We start from the raw sequence: 17,706 nt of genomic DNA on the forward strand, positions 1-17,706 counted from the left end.
ATCAAACAAGATAATATTTTTAAAGTGCTTAGCTTAGTCATGGCCCATTGTAAGTGCTTAATAAATACATATTCCCTTCCCTATTCCACCTCACCACCACCCCATTCCACGTGTTATAGATAAAAAATCTAAGATTCAGAAAGTTTGTGTGATTTGTTCCTCATCATATGGCCAATGATTTGTAGGAGATGTAGACTCTCATGTCTTCTGCTCTCTAGTGCAGTGGTTTTTAATGCTGCACTACACAAAGACATAAACACTAAAGAGATCAGTACTCCTGTGCTTGGAAAGTAAACACTGGACATCTCTCATTGTTATCCTTCCATCATTTAGTCACTAAAACATTTTGATGCAGTCATGTGATTGTGACTGACTTGGGACTAGAGAAATGGAACTCATGGAGATCTGCACCACTGTCAAGCTAGAAAAGATCTCAGAGGTTGCCCAGTACAAACTCCTAATGTTATAGATGAGGAAACAGGTACATGGAGGTGAAGCAGATGTTCTAAGGTGCCACAGGCCCCAAGAAGCAGATCTGGGAACTGATCCCAGGTTTTGATTTCAAATTCAGTGTTCTTTCCTCTGAATCTCAAGAAGGCATATGGATAGAGACTGGATTATTTCAAACCATTCTGCAAAAGATATTAATTTCTCAAATTCTAATTACCCTCAGGCTACTCCAAAGAAAAGTTAGAAAGGAATTGAAATAACAGTAAATTAAAGGAAGTGTGGGAAAAGAATGCTGGCACTGGAGTCAGAGGACCTGGGTTTAAATCCTGCCTTTGATGCTTATAACCTGCATGTTCTTGAGCAAGTCCTTTATCCTCCTGGGGGAGAACAGCCATGATGGCAGAGGAGAGTCTCTCAACAAACTACTCTAGCCATGATCTCATAAGAATACTGGTCCCATGTGCTCTCTTCTGACAATATAGTGACAGTAGCAGAGTAGTCAGAAAGGAAGAAGAGGGTGCTAAGTATCATAAAACTTTTTCACAATCTATATATTATAACTTGACTGCTGTCCTCTTAATGTGAGCTCACTGTTCAGGGAACAAGTTGACATACTTGTAAAGCAAATGTATTTTCTAAGTCTTCCCATTCTCAGAATGAGAACAGAAAGAGAGAAGGAAATTGAATGAAAGAATAGCTCAGAAGTTTTCCATGGAGAGGAAAGAAAAGGAAGTAGTAGAACCTGCTTTGTTATGTTCCCAGTGCAAGAAATGTCATTTCCTGGGACACTTGGTTATTTTGTATTATAGTGCTCCTGATCAGTCTTTGCAGAAAGTCTACCATGAAAATAATTACAGCTTACACACTATTATCCATTTGTTACAGAGGATGAAGAAGAAGAGAAATTACATGTTGACCTTGATAAGACCCTCCAAATTACTAGAGGACCATTGGATCATAGACTTAGGGCTGGAAAGGATGTTAGAAGCTTCCAAATAGAACTCTGCTATTTTTCAAATGAAGAAGCTGAGGCACAGAGTGGATAAGTGACTGATTTATGATGACATTGCTTATAAGTGGCTGAGGTCTTCCTGACTCTAATGTCGTATGTAATATCTCATGCCATCCCACAAAAATTAAATCAATACATATTTTGATACTTGATGACTTTGGTGCAAAGAAATAGGTAAGGATCCTGAAAATATGTTGGAAAACATAAATTAGGACAAAGTAATGACAAACTTGAAAACTACATAGACATCTTGCCCCTGAATACTGTCTTTGAGAAAATAATTTGGTAGACATTGAGTCTCACAATTGTTGAATGACATCAGAAAAATCAAATTGATTATAGGTTAACAGACAGGAAATGACTCATTACTGAATTGAGAGTCATTCCTGAATTAGCTATCTCTGTATAGTCAGACCACAAATTTGTTAGGGAAAAGACAGAAATTAATATAAAGCTAGAAGAACAAAAATAGGTGAAAGATATTATACACAATTGACTCAATTCAATCCTGACCTATTCAAATGAGGAACTGATACTGAAAAATGAGTAGCATATGGAAGAAAGAACATAAACACAGATCATAATAATATCATATTGAAGTTTAGCTAATGTAAATCAATTATTACTAGAGGGAGAAAAATGAGCCTAAAAAACACCTTAGTCTATAAACGCTTGATTTATTTGCCAACTTGAGATAATAATCAAAGGTAATACCAATTTAGTCTATAAGCTCAACTGTGAAGTTTGGCATATCATAAAGCAGAGAGATGCAATAGAGACTAAGATCAGTCCTGAGAAATTTTAGTGAGAGACCCAAATAAATAAAGTTACCCCAAGGCTGTTTAATGGTGAAAGTAGGAGGAAATAATAAAAAAAAGGGAAAAGATCTGCATTTGTATTCTAACACAGCACAATTCCAGATGTCCTCATAAAGAAGACAGAAATTACACTAACGAGAATAAAGATGAGAAAAGCAGCAGGATTTGTATCATGTGTATATGCAGGACATCTATGATGGAAGTAACACAGTTGTGAGGATATTGAAAGATTGATTTACAAGTAGAACATAACAAAAATTGAGGGAAATATTAGCTACTTACTCATTTATAGAAAATTTTTTATAAGAACTCTCAGCATCAATGGTGTCAAACTCAAATACAAATATATCCTTACCTGTAGCATACTGACTTAGAAAACTAACAAGTTAACATTCTTCAGGTCATGTTATATTTTATTTATTTTGCTACACATTTCCCAATTATATGTTAAGTTGGTTCTGGACCAAATTGGAGTTTTTCAGTCTGCTTTCAGTTTGACACCTCTGATCTATGTGTATATTGAATTGATCCTTAATGAAGATATTTATTTGTATGGAAAAGGCAGATTTTCACAAATGAGAGTCCACAGGGGACCACATTAGTATGATGACACATTTAACTGAAAGATGTGGAGACTGCAAGAGCCTATCAGTGCTTGCTGTATGTTGATTATAAAAAGGGAACTTGATTTAGTAGAGCAGAGTGTTGCCTTAAAGACTCCCTTCCAACAAGCTGTCTCCCATACATACATCAGTAGTAACCAAGACTCCTCAAAAAATTTAATGAGAGACACTCATGTATGATTTTCTGAGCATACTGGCATTGCTGAGTTGGGAGTCATTCCAAAATTATCTATATCTATAGTCAGACCACAAATTTGTTAGGGAAAAGATACAAATTAATACAGAGCTAGAAGAACAAAAATGAGAAAAAGATACGATATACAATTGACAGAACTGAATCCTGACCTGTTCAAATGAGGAATTAATACTGAAAAATAAGTAGCAGATGGAAGAAAGAACATAAACATAGATCATAATAATATCATACTGAAGTTTAATTAATGTAAATCAATTATTATCACAGGGAGAAAAAAAGAGTCCCTAAAACATATGAATAACATAAATAAACTCACAAATAATAAACAAGGAAACCACCAGGGAGACACACTCAGCAAATGTGATGACTGTTCATCACTGTTAGGACATCTGGTGTAGAGTCTGGACTGAAGAGGATTTCTCTACATATCTGGAGTTTTACTGATGTACGTTTCAGGAAATGACATCGTGGTGGTTGAATCAAGTCCTGGAATATTGTAATGCTTTCTTGAGTAGGTCTGTGACTATCTGAAAGAATCTGGCTTAGTCATGTACACAAGAAAAATAAAGTGGACTTGCTTAGATTATGAGACAACATATTTATATGAGACATTATTAGAACTTCTCTGTGTATATAGCATATACGAGTGTGCATTATATATGTGTGTGCATATATACACATACCATTTGCATAAATGTATATACACATATACATGAGCAAGTAGTCAATCAATAAAGATGCATTAAGAACCTATTCTATGCCAGGTTTTATACCAAGCTCTGTGGATAAAAAAAAGGGAAGTAATTGTTCTTACTTTCAAAGAGCTGACAATCTAATGAGGGAAACAGTATTCAAATAGCCATGTACAAACAAACTATATGTAAGTTAAGTTGGAAATAATCAATAGAGGAAAGGCTCTAGAACTAAGAATGATCAGAAAAGGTTTATTACTACCAGTGGACAATGATTTTGTTGGATTTATGATTAAATAGGCAGATGAGAATGGAATGGATTGACTTCACCAAGCTCCTTTAATGGCTCAAACTACTTTTAGAAACAAACTGAATGTTTCTGCTTGCCTCACCTCTCCGCACTCCAATCCACCCTCCATTCAGCCACTAAAATGATTTTCCTAAAGTGCGGGTCTGATCATGTTACTGTCCTACTCAATAAACTCTAATGGCTTCCTATCACCCCCAGGAGCATTTAGTAGAGTGCCCGGCATATAGTAGGCACTTAATAAATGTTGATTGATTGATTGGCTTTGTTGTCTAGTATTTCTAGAAGGTAAGTTAAAGTACTTTATATGTAAACTCAAACTTTGAGTGTATTCTTAGTTACTAAAATTCATTAAAAACCTTCTATATCCATACCCACTCAGATATTTTGCCATATTCAAAGATGAGAAGTCACCATTCTTGGAGGAAAAAATATAGCATGGATTCATTAAAAAGTACATATTTCAAAAATATTATATGATTACTTATGATCCTGGTATTGAATTACTTTCAGTAATAGGAATGGAAAGAGTCAACCCTATACTATGTTTTCATCTAAATCTTGAGCCCAAATCAAACTGCATTTAAAAAAAAGCACAACTATTCGATGAGAAGAATTAGTCATTAGTTTTATGTCCCTTTTCCTCCCTGATTCTGACTGAGATCAGGAGCACAAATGTTTAAATGCCTTAAAATAAATACTCAATTCTATTTACAGCTCAACCTGAATCAGAGTGACAAAATACTTGTAAAATTTGCAGTAGACTTTTGAGAACAGGCTTTTCTCCTGTAGCTTTTGGATCACAAACATATAAAGATGATAATAAAGAACTGACCAGTTGGGCCAGAGTTTGGTTTTTCTTGGAATAAGTTTTAATGACTGTCTTGCTCACTATTTTTCTTACTTCTTTCCTTCCTTCCCTTCCTTCCTTCTCTTCCTTCCCTTCCTCCTTTCCTCCTCCTCTCTCTCTCCTCTTCCTTTCTCTCCCTCCTTATCCCTCCCTCCCTCCCTTCTTCCTGGATTCCTTTCTTTTTTCCCTGAATTTTCTTCTTTCATGATTTTTGGAAAGTATATAATAATTCATCATTTTTTCCTTGGTTTGGATTTTAGATCTCATCAAGTTTGTGATCAGCTCACCTTATTTTAAACATATTTAATGACTAGATGTGTGATTGCAGTCGTTTTAATTAAATAAGCAAGAAACATTCTATTTTAATGACTTCATAATTGGCATGTTCAAATTGAGTTCCAGCCTATTTGCTTGTTCTATTAGGTTACAGCTAAAAAAATGTGTCTGCTGAAAGAATTGTTGAATAGGTCGGAAATATATATTGATTTTTATAGTGCATCCCTGTGTAGCAGCAAGAGGAAAGATGGCATTTTTTACTGCACTGGCAATAAAGCAAACCAGGAATTTGTGTCCACCTACATTGCTTTGAAAAACATAGCTAAGACAAATAGGGCAGAGGTAGTTTATTACGATTGCTTATTTTGAGTAATCCCTTTTGATGGAAAACCTTTAGATTTAATACCAAAGCTGAAATTACTTGTAAAGTGAAAGTTTGCCAATATGTGTCATTTTAAACATTGACCAAAACAATAAAATTCAACTAGAGAAAAATTACCCTACATAAGAAATCTACAACTCCCTCCATGTTGTTTATTTTTTGAGAGAAAGGTTTCAGAATCTCATGTTTTCTAGGTATTATTTTATAATCTGAGAGACAGAGAGGGCCAGCCTTGGAGTCAGGAATCCTGTGTTTAAATTTGGCTTCTGAAGCATACAGGTTCAGTGAATATGAGCAATTCATCTAACCTCACAATGTCTCAGACAACTCCATAAAAGTACAGAGTAGAAATATATTTGCTGATGTGCATCACTAGAAGGAGTTTACATACTGGGTGTTTCCTAACTTAACATCATGAGCCTGGAAACTGCCTACCCCTCCTGCCCAACAAATCCTAAGTTGTATTGATAATGTATCTATGCTGCTTTGAAAAATAGGCAAATATTCAAGAGCAGACATAGTTGCAAGTGTGCCTTGCTTTAGGTACCAGGTATTTTCCTGGAACATATTGGTTATTGCTTCTTAAAAAGGGAATCTTTTAAAATAAGTCTGTGGGATTCTTGAATTTGGCTTTGAGAATTCTATCAAGAATCCTTACTCTAAATGATTTTTATGTAAAGTCATATTTTTAATATCCTGGTTAAAAAAAGTACAACTCTGTTAGCTTGATTTGCATATATATATATATATATATATATATATAGACATCAAACATATTTGGTTTTGTGGCTTAGCATAAAAAACAGTCTATGTAATAACAGCTGACATTTGCATAACAGGTCTGCAGGGCAATAAGGCTGACTGACAGACAGGCAGAGAAGGAGGCTGACCAGTTTCTTGGTGCTTTCACGGATGACAGGGGAGCCTCACTGGTCTCCTGTCCTATTTATTGGCAAATATCCGAAATTTCAGTTGGAGCTTCTTGGTATTAATTCATAATTTAATCATTATTTGCATTAAAATGAAAATGCCACATGATAGGGGTAGCCCTTTGAGTTATTATCAGTCATTTTACATCTTTATCTGAATGTGTTTAGGAGGTCCTCCAAGACTAGATTTTTGACAGAAACATGAAGGCCTTAGGCACTGTAGGAAAGAGAAAAGGCAGAGTTACTACTGAAAATGGAAAAGGGGACAGAATGACAGGCTAGAGATACTAAAAAACATTTTTGTCTTCTTCACAATTTAGCCTAGGGCGGCTCGTATCCTCCTTCCTATGTTAATTATTCCTAAAGCCTGCTATTCTGCATTTCTAACCTCTTCGAGCTTTAAAAATACAGCCAAGAAACAAAGAAAGACTAACAATGAAGGGAAGGCAGACCAAGGGGAGGATAGAACTGTTGTTCTGATACCCTGGATCCCAATGTTCCACCTACACTACATACTGTGAAATCTGGCAGCTTCCTTAGTGTTCAAACTGCTGCCTAAAAGAAAAAAAAAGAGAAAAAAATACTTATCTAGATTCATCTCAAAAGGTTCAAGGAGCCAGCTGAGGCAGAAAGATGCTGTAGCTATGATTAGGCAGTTATTCACATTTGATTAAAAGATTCTTTCTTGAAAAACACACATGGGAGCTTAGTTTTTTAGGGGTGTGAGATTTTGTGTCCTGTAAGCAGGAAGGAAGGCTAGACCTCTTAAATACTCCATCACTATATCTTTGGCCTAACAGTCATGTGAAAGAAATATGGGAAAAATATGTGTCCCTTGCTCCTGAAACATAATATTCTATTTCCTATCTCTGTGCCTTTACGTGGGCCATCTCTTATGCATTCCCTCCTTTTCTCTAACTGAGAGGGTCTTTCTCTTCCTTTAAGATGCATCATCTTATGCATGAAACTTTTCCCAGTCCTTCCATTCCTAAGACCTATCCTCCCAAACTACTAACTTTGTATATATTTACATTCAATTTTTGTTTTTTATATTTTTATAAGCACATGATCTCCCCTATTAGAATGTGAGCTTCATCAAATTAGGAATTGTTTCATTCTTTGTGCTCATGTTCTTAATGCCCAGCACAATACATGGCACATAATAGGCACTAGTATTGATTGATCAGGTAGCCTGGATGATTGCGCAATTTCTACCAATTCTGTAAAAAATATTCATCCACTCATAAATCCAGACTCTCTAAAAAAAAACTTGCCATAATTTCTGATGGCAATGACCTGGTCTTGAATTGCACTCATAAGCCCTTCCATTTCCAAAGAGAAACGTCTGCCTCAATCATTTTTTATGCTTCATGTCAGCATATAATTGATTGAGTTCATTTCATGACTCTATCTGGAGGAAAACCAGCATTGTTTATATTGAATATGTCAAATGTGCTGTACCAGCCATATTGATTGGCACATTTGCTATTAATTTGTGAAGTGGTAGCTCTTTGTTCTGGAAGTATTTCTGTTATTATTATGTTATCTGAGGACATCTATCAATCCTCACCCCTTTTTTGACAAGGAAGTATTAATCTTTCTAAATCTAGCTGTTTTTGGATGATAACCCCTTTTAGAAAAATTAATATCGTATGAGTTTTTGTTTGGTTACTCTCTAGATCAGTTATTATCCACTTTACTCTTGCACAAGTGTATGAGACAAATACTGTAGCTGTGATAATTGCTCTCAATCTGTAATTCCTGTTGAGCTTTGACTTTAGGATGCCAATAAGTCTCCTGGCAAACGCTGTCATAGCTTTTTCCTCGATAACTTTATGCTTGTTATATTTTACATGAAGAAGACCACAGAATTAGCCAGTTTCAACTTCCTCTACTGGATCTGTTTGACCTATGGATTCTCTCTTTTACTTGCTATTTTTCCTTGGTGTGCATATCGAATCCAACTGACATTTAGATGTCACTGAAGAAGATTTCTATGAGATTATGATGCTGTTTGATGTATTTTTCAGTGGAGCTGTATAATGTCATCCATGTACATCAAATGATTAATTCAAAGCTATAGTGCAATTCGCTTGACTTGGAAACCTTACATGGTTACATTCAGGAGATATGATATTAAGATTCAGTTGAGTTAGAATCATAGCAGTCTAAATCAATTATCCTTTAAATATGGAATAACTTTCTATGTAGACACTGACTACTTTAAAATTCTCATTACAATTGGTTCTGTGTTATATATTTGCAATAGAAGAATGATGTATAAGCCTGAATCAAAAAAAAATTGTGGTAATCAATAGAAGTATCCTTCATGTTATGGCAGTTTTGGGAAGCTTTTTAAAACATTAGAAATTATAATTCAATAGCAATTTGCTTCATATAGTTTAATGTTTCAGTTTTAGTTGCTTTTGCAAAGAATACATAACCATGCACAATAATTGTCCTATAGTTTTGGAGGGTCATTGGTGTTTTAATTTTTTGGTAATATGTATGTTATGACTTTTGTTAAGAAAGATCAGATCAGGCTTGTGTTTGAGAGAAAACTAGTAAAGTGCTTTGCTAATGTACCATTAAACCCATAAACCAGCAAATAATAGTAGTTATAATGATGATAACTAACATTTACGCAGTGCTTTAAGGGCAGTAAAGTTCTCTACAAATACCATAGGTCATTTGATCCTCACAACAATTCTGAGAAGTAGGTTGTATTATTATCCCCATTTTGCAGATGAAGAAACTGAGGTAGACCAAGGCTAAGTGACTTACCCAGGATCATTCAACTGCTAATGTCTAAAGTCAATTTGAGCTTGCATCTATTGGATGCTAGGTCCAACAGTCTAACCACTGTGTCACCCAGCTGCCTCTAGTGCTTATGATGTACCAAAGATTGTTCTAAGCAATGGATATACAAAGAAAGACAGAAACATATTCCCTGCTGTCAGGAATCTCACATTCTAATGAGGGAGACAACATGTAAATTGAGTATGCAAATGCAAGTTATATAGAGTGTAAAAGAAAAGTAATCTTATGAGAGACCTGTGGGGAGAAGAGCAGGGAAGGACTCCTGCAGAGGGTGAGATTTGAACTGTATTGAATGAAGAAGGGGAAAGTTGGAGTTTGAGACTCGGACAAAGAGCATTTTAAGATGATGGACAGCCAATGAAAGGACGCAGAGTCAAGAGATGGAATGCCATATGTGAGGAGCAGCAAGTAGGGCAGTGCATCTAGAGAAAAGTATGGGAAGACTTGGAAAGCTTAGAGAGTACAAGATTATGAAGAGTCAAACATGATTTTGTATTTGATCTTAGAAGGAGTAGGGAGCCATTGGAGTTTTTTGAGTAGAGGTTGACATGGTTGTACCTGAGCTTTTGGATATTTAGAAACCCCACTTTTAGATGAGATTGACTACATATTACCTCAGCTATTCATACTTGAAATATGAGACCCTTTTCAAATGATCAGTAGACTCCTACTGGAAAAAAATGAATGAAATCAATTCTGACATTCCTTTTATAAATGTTACTAGAATATAAAAAGAAGTTACAGTTAAATGGAAGGAAAGCTTACAGGTTTTTAGAGTTTCAAGTAAAGATGGTAGAGTTTGGTTTCATCGCCAATACAAAGGCAATAAGGCATATTGTTTCATAGGCTACTTGGTCATTTTATGCTACAAGTCTCACAATAAGTAGTTGTAAAAAAAACATTAAAGATTACTGTATCTTTTTCTTCAATATCTATTGCAGTAGATTAACAGAGACATTCTACAAAGAATTTAATGTCCAACCTAAACCAATTTGATTGTAATATTCTATAACTTCAACACAAAGATCTATAGGAAAGAATGGCAAAAAAAATATATATTGCTAAATGTGGATCCAGATTAAGAAATAGATTTAAAAAACTTTTTGACTATTTTACCCCTACATATCATAAATATTTTCTTCACTTAGGGAGTCAGGAGGGTCTGGACCTAATGATCACTAAATAATGTCACAAAAATGAAACTGATTATACTTTAACAGGAAGGAAATGACTGATTATTCTTATAAGAATAGTTTCTGAATCAGTGGGTGAACAGTCTCTCAACTTCTTAAAATAAGATGTAAATCAATACCAACTAAGAATAAATAAAAAATGAGAAGACATCGAGTTAAATGAAAGCAACTCCAAACTGACCTATTTAAACAAGCTATTGTTGAAAATTGACAAATGAATAGATATTGACACAGACATCTTTTAGGGAAATTTAACTTGTATAAATCTATTACCACCATGAAGGGAATAAAAGAGAGCTCTAGAAACAGCCTCATTCAGAAAACAGTCTCCTTGCCAAGAGGACAGAGATGACAGTAAAAGGAAATAGCACTTTCAAGTATAAACTTGTTTGCAAGATTTTATGGAGAATGGTGGAGATTATGAGCAGTATCACCTCATAAAATATGAAGAAGTAAAAGGATAAAAAATAGGTTTAAAGAAAACTTCTTAAGAGACTCACTTCATCCAGATCATCCTGCAGGGATTTAAGGAAGAAACTAAGAAGAGGATAACAAACATATGGAAAGTGGAAAAGATCTGTCAGTATTTTTTTAAATAACAAATTATTTTCTTCCTTAATAACAATGGAGTTACCCTAATGGACTCTAAGATGTACTCCTTGAGAAAATAGACAATCCTAGGCAATACAAAAATGAGAAGAACAGATAGCCATATCAAATATATACAGAAGTCATGCTAAGGAAGGCATAATTTTAAGGTCATTGGGAGACTGAGTTTGAAGATTCCAAACCTTGACTCTGAGATTGAAAACAATCTCAAAATTTATTAATACTAAAAATGAAAGACAATTGAGAAAATATCAAGTAGCAACTCTTGAACCTTTCCCATCTTTAAAAAAGTGACAATTTCATTGTGCAATGGAGACATTTTTATATACATGTAAGAAGAGATAAGTTAGTCTTTAAAAAATGATATTCTATAGCAGACAACATATTTGCAGTCATGTAATTGTTGGAGAAATGCAGGACATAAAAGATCTCACTATAGTTATTGCTTGTTGACTAAAAAAACAGACATATATTTATTTGATTTGGTAGAGGAAAATATTGCCTTCAAACTGCCATCAGCATTCCTCCCATACCTATTCTAGAATCATACAAAATGTCTTGAAATATATAACAGGAAAGATTTTGTATTCCTTGACTCTTTGATTAATAGATCAGGCGGGGTATAAAAAGGGGAGACATAAGGTTGACAAAGACATTTGTCACTGTCATGGAGGATATCTACCACAGAGTCCTCATTGAAGAATGATTTTCTTTATAGATAGTGAGATCTTCCAGGTGCTTCTTTTTATAGATGCATTCTGCTAATTACATCAAGCTTCATATTATTGAAGTGGCTTCTGCATGAAATTTATAATTATTCAAGGGAGTGGCCTATATAGAGGAAGAACAAGAAGGAGGAGGAAGAGAAGGATGCCTTTTGTACAGATTGTGCTACGCAATTGGATAGATAGCTCCTCAATCTGGCCTTTCAGTATGTATATACACACAAACATGCACATATACACACATATAGGTATACATGTATGTATGTATGTATGTATGTATGTATGTATGTCTTAGATAGACAATAAAAATGAGCGATGAACTGGGCCCAGAATTGAATACAAAGTAGAGAGGAGATAAAATTACATTTGAAAAATTGCAAAATTATATTGCTTTCAATGACTCCACAAGCTTTTCTCTGAAACAGAAGACCATCTTTTTTTAACACCAGTACTCTCTTAGTGATACAATAGTATTGTAAAATATGTAATAACATTAAATATATAATACTATTCTCTCTCAAGAAATTAAAATTGATTATAACCCAAATGGCACAGAAAAGACTCAGGGTAGAATGAAAAGACTGTAGCCCATTATGAAGAACTACCTACCAATTGCAATTTAAAATATATCATCTAAGTGTAAGAGGATGGGAAGACAGGCCAATCAAAGAGAAAGAATAAAGGATCATAGATAGACATGCTGTTTTCATGTATTCCCATAATGTCTCCAAATCTAGAATACTTGTGGTATGTTGGGTACATAACACCTTTATAGAAGATTTACAGGAAGACGTGGGCTGATCCCCACCCATTCATCTTTATTTCTAAAAAAAATACATTGTCTTTATTTTGCATATATTTTTTTCAGACTTGTGTGGATACATGTTGTATTGACCTCTAGGACAGCGATTATTTCATTTTTGTCTTTATAGCCTCAGCACTTGGCATAGTTCCTGGCATCCAAAAAGTTTTTAATAAATGCTTCCTAATTGATTGATAGGAATTGCATGGAATGAGGTTTGGTAAGCACCTGCATGACTCTGGGCTAGTCCTTTCCTTTCTCTTAGTCCCTAATTTGCTGCCCTCAGTCCCTAGTTTGCTGATTTCAAAGATGAAGTTAGACAAAATGATTCCTGTTTCCTGAAAACTTTTATAGTCCATAATTCTATGAACCTAAATATGGAATGAATAATTTTATTTTAGTTTCGATTCTCTGCCTTGACCATATGCCACAACTATGATGACCCTCTTCATGCTAAAACACTTTCTGGAAAAAAATAGAAATGATTGCACACCAGCTAGGATGTCTGGCCAGTTTTAATTGACCACATGCTGAATTTGGAGAGTTGTCCTTTGACCTCCTTATCTACTTCTGATTGGTTCTTCAGCTTTTCCCCATAGTGCTTCTGAGCGCTAAATAGCTTAACAAAGTCTGCCAATTCTCTGTTCTCACCCATCTGTCAGATGGTTCATAAAAATGCTGAACAGCAGTCTCTAGAGACCACCCAACTCCCAACTTCTTTTCATGACATTTTTTTCTTCTTGTTGCTTCCAGCTTTTTGATGTGTTAGTCTTTCATCATGTGGGTATTCCTTTATGGTCCCTTTTCTGTGACTTTGCCCATCGAGTTAAGAAAAAAAAATACGTTTCATCTACTTATTCACTTTCTATCACACAGTTGGTTCTTTCTGAAAATGATTCGATTTGGAGAATCCTGCATAATCATGATAAGCTGACCTGTTTTGGATATAATTCTAGTGCTTTCTAACCTTGGTCAAATACTTTCTAAAGTCATAGGATATGAGAGAACTAAAACATTATTAGTATTTTGCTTTTTAGACCAAAACAATTTGTTGGATTTGCTAGGCAGTGTGAATTGAAAATTCTCAGAAACAGCTGCACTATTTCACCAGAGATATTTGATGATACCCCAGAGACAAAAATGAAAAAAAGTAAATGTCTTCCTTTCACCAGAAGGTGTGAAATATTCCCAGTAGAAATCAAAGACATAATAGAAGTCTGTTTTATCCTTTGGGGAAATACAGCCCTCAATGTTCTCATCCTTTTGACCTCCTCTCACTTGACTTACTCAGTGTGCTCCAGTTCTAGATAAATGCACTTAATACTTTAACTACCTTTCATCTGATCAAGTGAGAATCAAAAAGTAATCCAGCTTTAAGTGATCTTAGTGATAATTTAGAGTCCTACCTCTCAATTTTTTTACAGATAAGGGAACTGAGCTGTAGAAAGGGAAAGAAACTTAAGAGTTTCACAGCCAGGTAAGAGTGGAGCCAGAAACTCAAATCTGAATCTCCTTTCACTTTGTCTTACTACTGCCCAGAGCTCAGTCTATATTCTTCCATTTGGATTGGTCTCTACCGCCCCCCAAATCTCTTACTCTAGCCCCAGAATTCACATCTTGGAAGTACTTTCCACTAGGTGCCCCACTCCTCTCATTGGATTGCTTCTCCAGAAAATCCATTTCAGGCCAGCTGTGTCTCAATACTCTGCAGGCTACATTGTTTCAAGCTTCTCTGCTATGTCCTGCAAGAGGTGCCTTTATCTCTCTCTGCTTCTCTCCTTGGCTCCCTTTTATGTGTTGTCTTCTTTTAGATTGTAAGCTTCTTGAGGTCAGGGACTATCTTTCTTCTTGGATTTGTATTTCCAGCGCTTAGCCCAGTGTCTGACATACAGTAAGAGCTTAATAAATGCTTGTTGGTTCTCTGGTTCACTCTTTATCTACATCCGATTTTTCCTCTGCAGCTTCTATAGTTTGAATTCTAAGGATCATGGAATTTAGAAGTTGACTTTGAGGTACTTCCATATAAAAACAGGTCAAATACTTAATCAGCTTGATTCTCTGACTTGCAGGTAGGGGAAGTGGTCTGGTGCTATGGGAGGAATGTGAGACTAATATAGGCAGAGGGCTCTGGTTTTTCTGCTGCTTTATAATCTGTATGACCTTGGGTAAGTCACTCAGCTCTGTGGGCTCAACTTTCTTATTTATTAAAAAATGACATTAGACTAGGTGACCTCTAAGGCCTCTTCCTGATAGTGTTTATCAGTCTTTACAAAACAGTTCTAAATGTTTACAAACTGTTGAGAGAAATATTTCTTCCCCCTCCCCATTCCCCAGTTCCAGGAGAGAAAAACTGTATGATCATTTTATGAATAACAACCGTTTGCTTCGGTATCTTTTAAAAATGGTTACCAGTAGAGGAATGAAGGAGACAGGCAGCACCGCCTCGTGAAGCAGAGAGCTTCAGCATTAAGAGCACAGCAGGACTCCAAGAGGGAGCCTCACTGCCTGACCACTGCCTGCCAGGGTGGCCTAGGTACCTCAGGTGTAGGGATATTGTCAGGCTTCCTAAAATTCTCTGCCATCCCCTCTTGGGTCCCTTTTTGTGATCTACTGTGACCTACTATCCAGCTAAACAGAATTCAGAGTTGCTTTTATAAACTTCCATTTTTCCTTCTAAAAAAAAGTAAAATAAAATAAAAATGATTACCTACTTTTAAAATGAAGTGGTTATTCCTACTGTTGAAAGCATTTGTTTCCTACGGTTTTCATCTGTTCTGAATAATGAGACTTGAGATTTTAATACGGTTTCACCATTAACCAGATGTTCAACTTTAGATTAATTCTCTGATTTTTCTGGGCCTCAGTTTCCTCATCTATTAAATAAAAGTATTTAAGTAGAAGAGCTCTTAAGGTCCCTTGGAGCTAAGCATTCCTTGAACTTTGTGGCTATTGTCCAGTCATGGCTAACTCTTGATGACCCCATTTAGGGTTTTCTTGGCAAAGATACCAGAATAGTTTTCCATCTCCTTCTCCAGTTCATTTTACAGGTGAGGAAACTGAGGCCAACAGAGTTTAGTGACTTAACCAGGATCACACAGCTAGCGTCTGAAGCTGGATTTGAACTTGTCTTCCTGACTTCAGGTCTGATTCTCTATCTACCGTACCACTCAGCTGCCTCCTGGAACCTACAAGTGTCATATACTTTTAGTGTTTCAAAAGTATTGTTTTGGTGCTCAGTCTATAGTAGGTGTTTAATAAATGACTGCTGGATTGAATCACTTATTTTTGGTAGTAGTAGTAGTAGTAATAGTAGCAGGGTTAAGGCAGATATTTTAGGCAGATGTGTGCAGGTATGCACATGTGTGCATCTCCTCATGTTTTGAATATCATAGGTCTTGATGGTCAAAAACAGAATTCCAGATATAGATAATTTACCAGGACAATCTAGGGAGATTGAGTCCTTCCTAGTCTGATACTTTAGTGAAAATAGTTCAGTGTTAACAGGATTACTCAAGGCAAGACTGCCTGATCAGTACATTTTGATTTTTGCCCTATGTTCTTACCTTTCTAGCTTCTCCCATCTTCCTGCTTTAAGGAAAACAACTGATACATACATACATACATACATACATGCATACATACATGCATACATACATGCATATATATATATATATATACATATATATTAGTTATACCTAAGTGTGAATTACACAATATTTCCTCCCCCAAGGGCTGACTGCAATTTGTCCCTTCTCTGTAATTCTGAAATCAAAGAAAATATAATCATTAGGTAAAAGGTAACTGGTCAGGGGGGATGGAGGTTAGGAAGTTTGTTGCACACCCTTGAACAGGCACTGATTTGAATTCAGTTCTTATCTCCAGGCCCACCACTCTATCCCTTGTACCGACTACTAAGGCAGCACCTTTGAAAGCTATGAGCTCATCATCCTATGTTTTCCTACCTGATGCTAATGCCTATTTTACTATTTTACTTGGAAATTACTCTGTGTTGATTTCATGTTCTATAGTGTGACTTTTATTTATGAATGGCATCTGATCAATTTTTTTCTTATAAAAAATGTACTGTGTGCCACACTACTTTTAGAAGATACTACACTTAATCTCACATGAAATCCTTCCAAGATTTTCCTCGATTGAGGGGAAGAAATCTCCCAGTACTTTTTTTGCATTCAGGACAACTTAAGCATTCTATTGCTTTTTCTGCTAACAGGCTGTAGATGATTGGAATATTTAAGAAATCATATTGGACATCACATCATTCTTTCCAAGGTGACTGCCATATTTGGAAGCTCTACCATCTAACCACCAGAAGAAAAGCAGAGATAACTGCTCAAATAAAACAGTAGTTCATAGTATGAAGCCCCTGATCATCTGTGACAGACATTTTACAGAGCTATCTGGAGCCAATGTTGAAATCTGGCAATGTCCAAATTCAGGCTACCAGAGGAGAAAGTAAGACTTTCTTTTCCTTACTTATCTGAGTTTCTTTTTTTAATGAACCTTGATAGTTTGGTTCTTCCTTATGGACCACTACCATCTTCTCTTTCTTTTGCAGAATTGTGAATTTTAAGTTATTTTGAAAAGCTTTCCTTTTATATAAGACAATTACTTCAGTAGTTGATTTGCTTGTCACTATGTACGTGCCCTTGGGTAAGTCGCATTCTCTGGACCTCACTTTTCTTCATTGTGAAAGAAGATAGTTATATTAAGGTCCCTCTCATCTATAAATCATTGATCCTATGACCATGGACAAATGTTCCACATGTGTAAACACAGGAAAGCTGAAATCTGTGATTACATTTTGGTTTAGTTCTTTGTTGACATGTTTACTGGATAATGATGGTTCAACTTACTGAAGCAACTTTCATGGTTGGAACATGAAATCCATGTTTCTTTTTTGCCCCACAGCTCTAAAGACACAGCTGTGGGAAGGTACTTCTGTTTGAATTTCGCAAAAAAAGGTTAAAAGTATTAAGTACTCTTATGCTTAGCCAGACTTCA

General features: G+C 35.6%; 1 protein-coding gene across 1 annotated transcript in view; it reads left to right on the forward strand.

Moving 5' to 3' along the window:
- GPR158 (G protein-coupled receptor 158) overlaps positions 1-17,706 on the forward strand; it is a 396,975-nt gene that overhangs the window by 214,719 nt on the left and 164,550 nt on the right. The gene's annotated exons all lie outside the window — the stretch shown is intronic.

Source organism: Notamacropus eugenii, chromosome 3 (genome assembly GCF_028372415.1).
Source record: "Notamacropus eugenii isolate mMacEug1 chromosome 3, mMacEug1.pri_v2, whole genome shotgun sequence".
Classification (NCBI taxonomy): Eukaryota; Metazoa; Chordata; class Mammalia; order Diprotodontia; family Macropodidae; genus Notamacropus; species Notamacropus eugenii.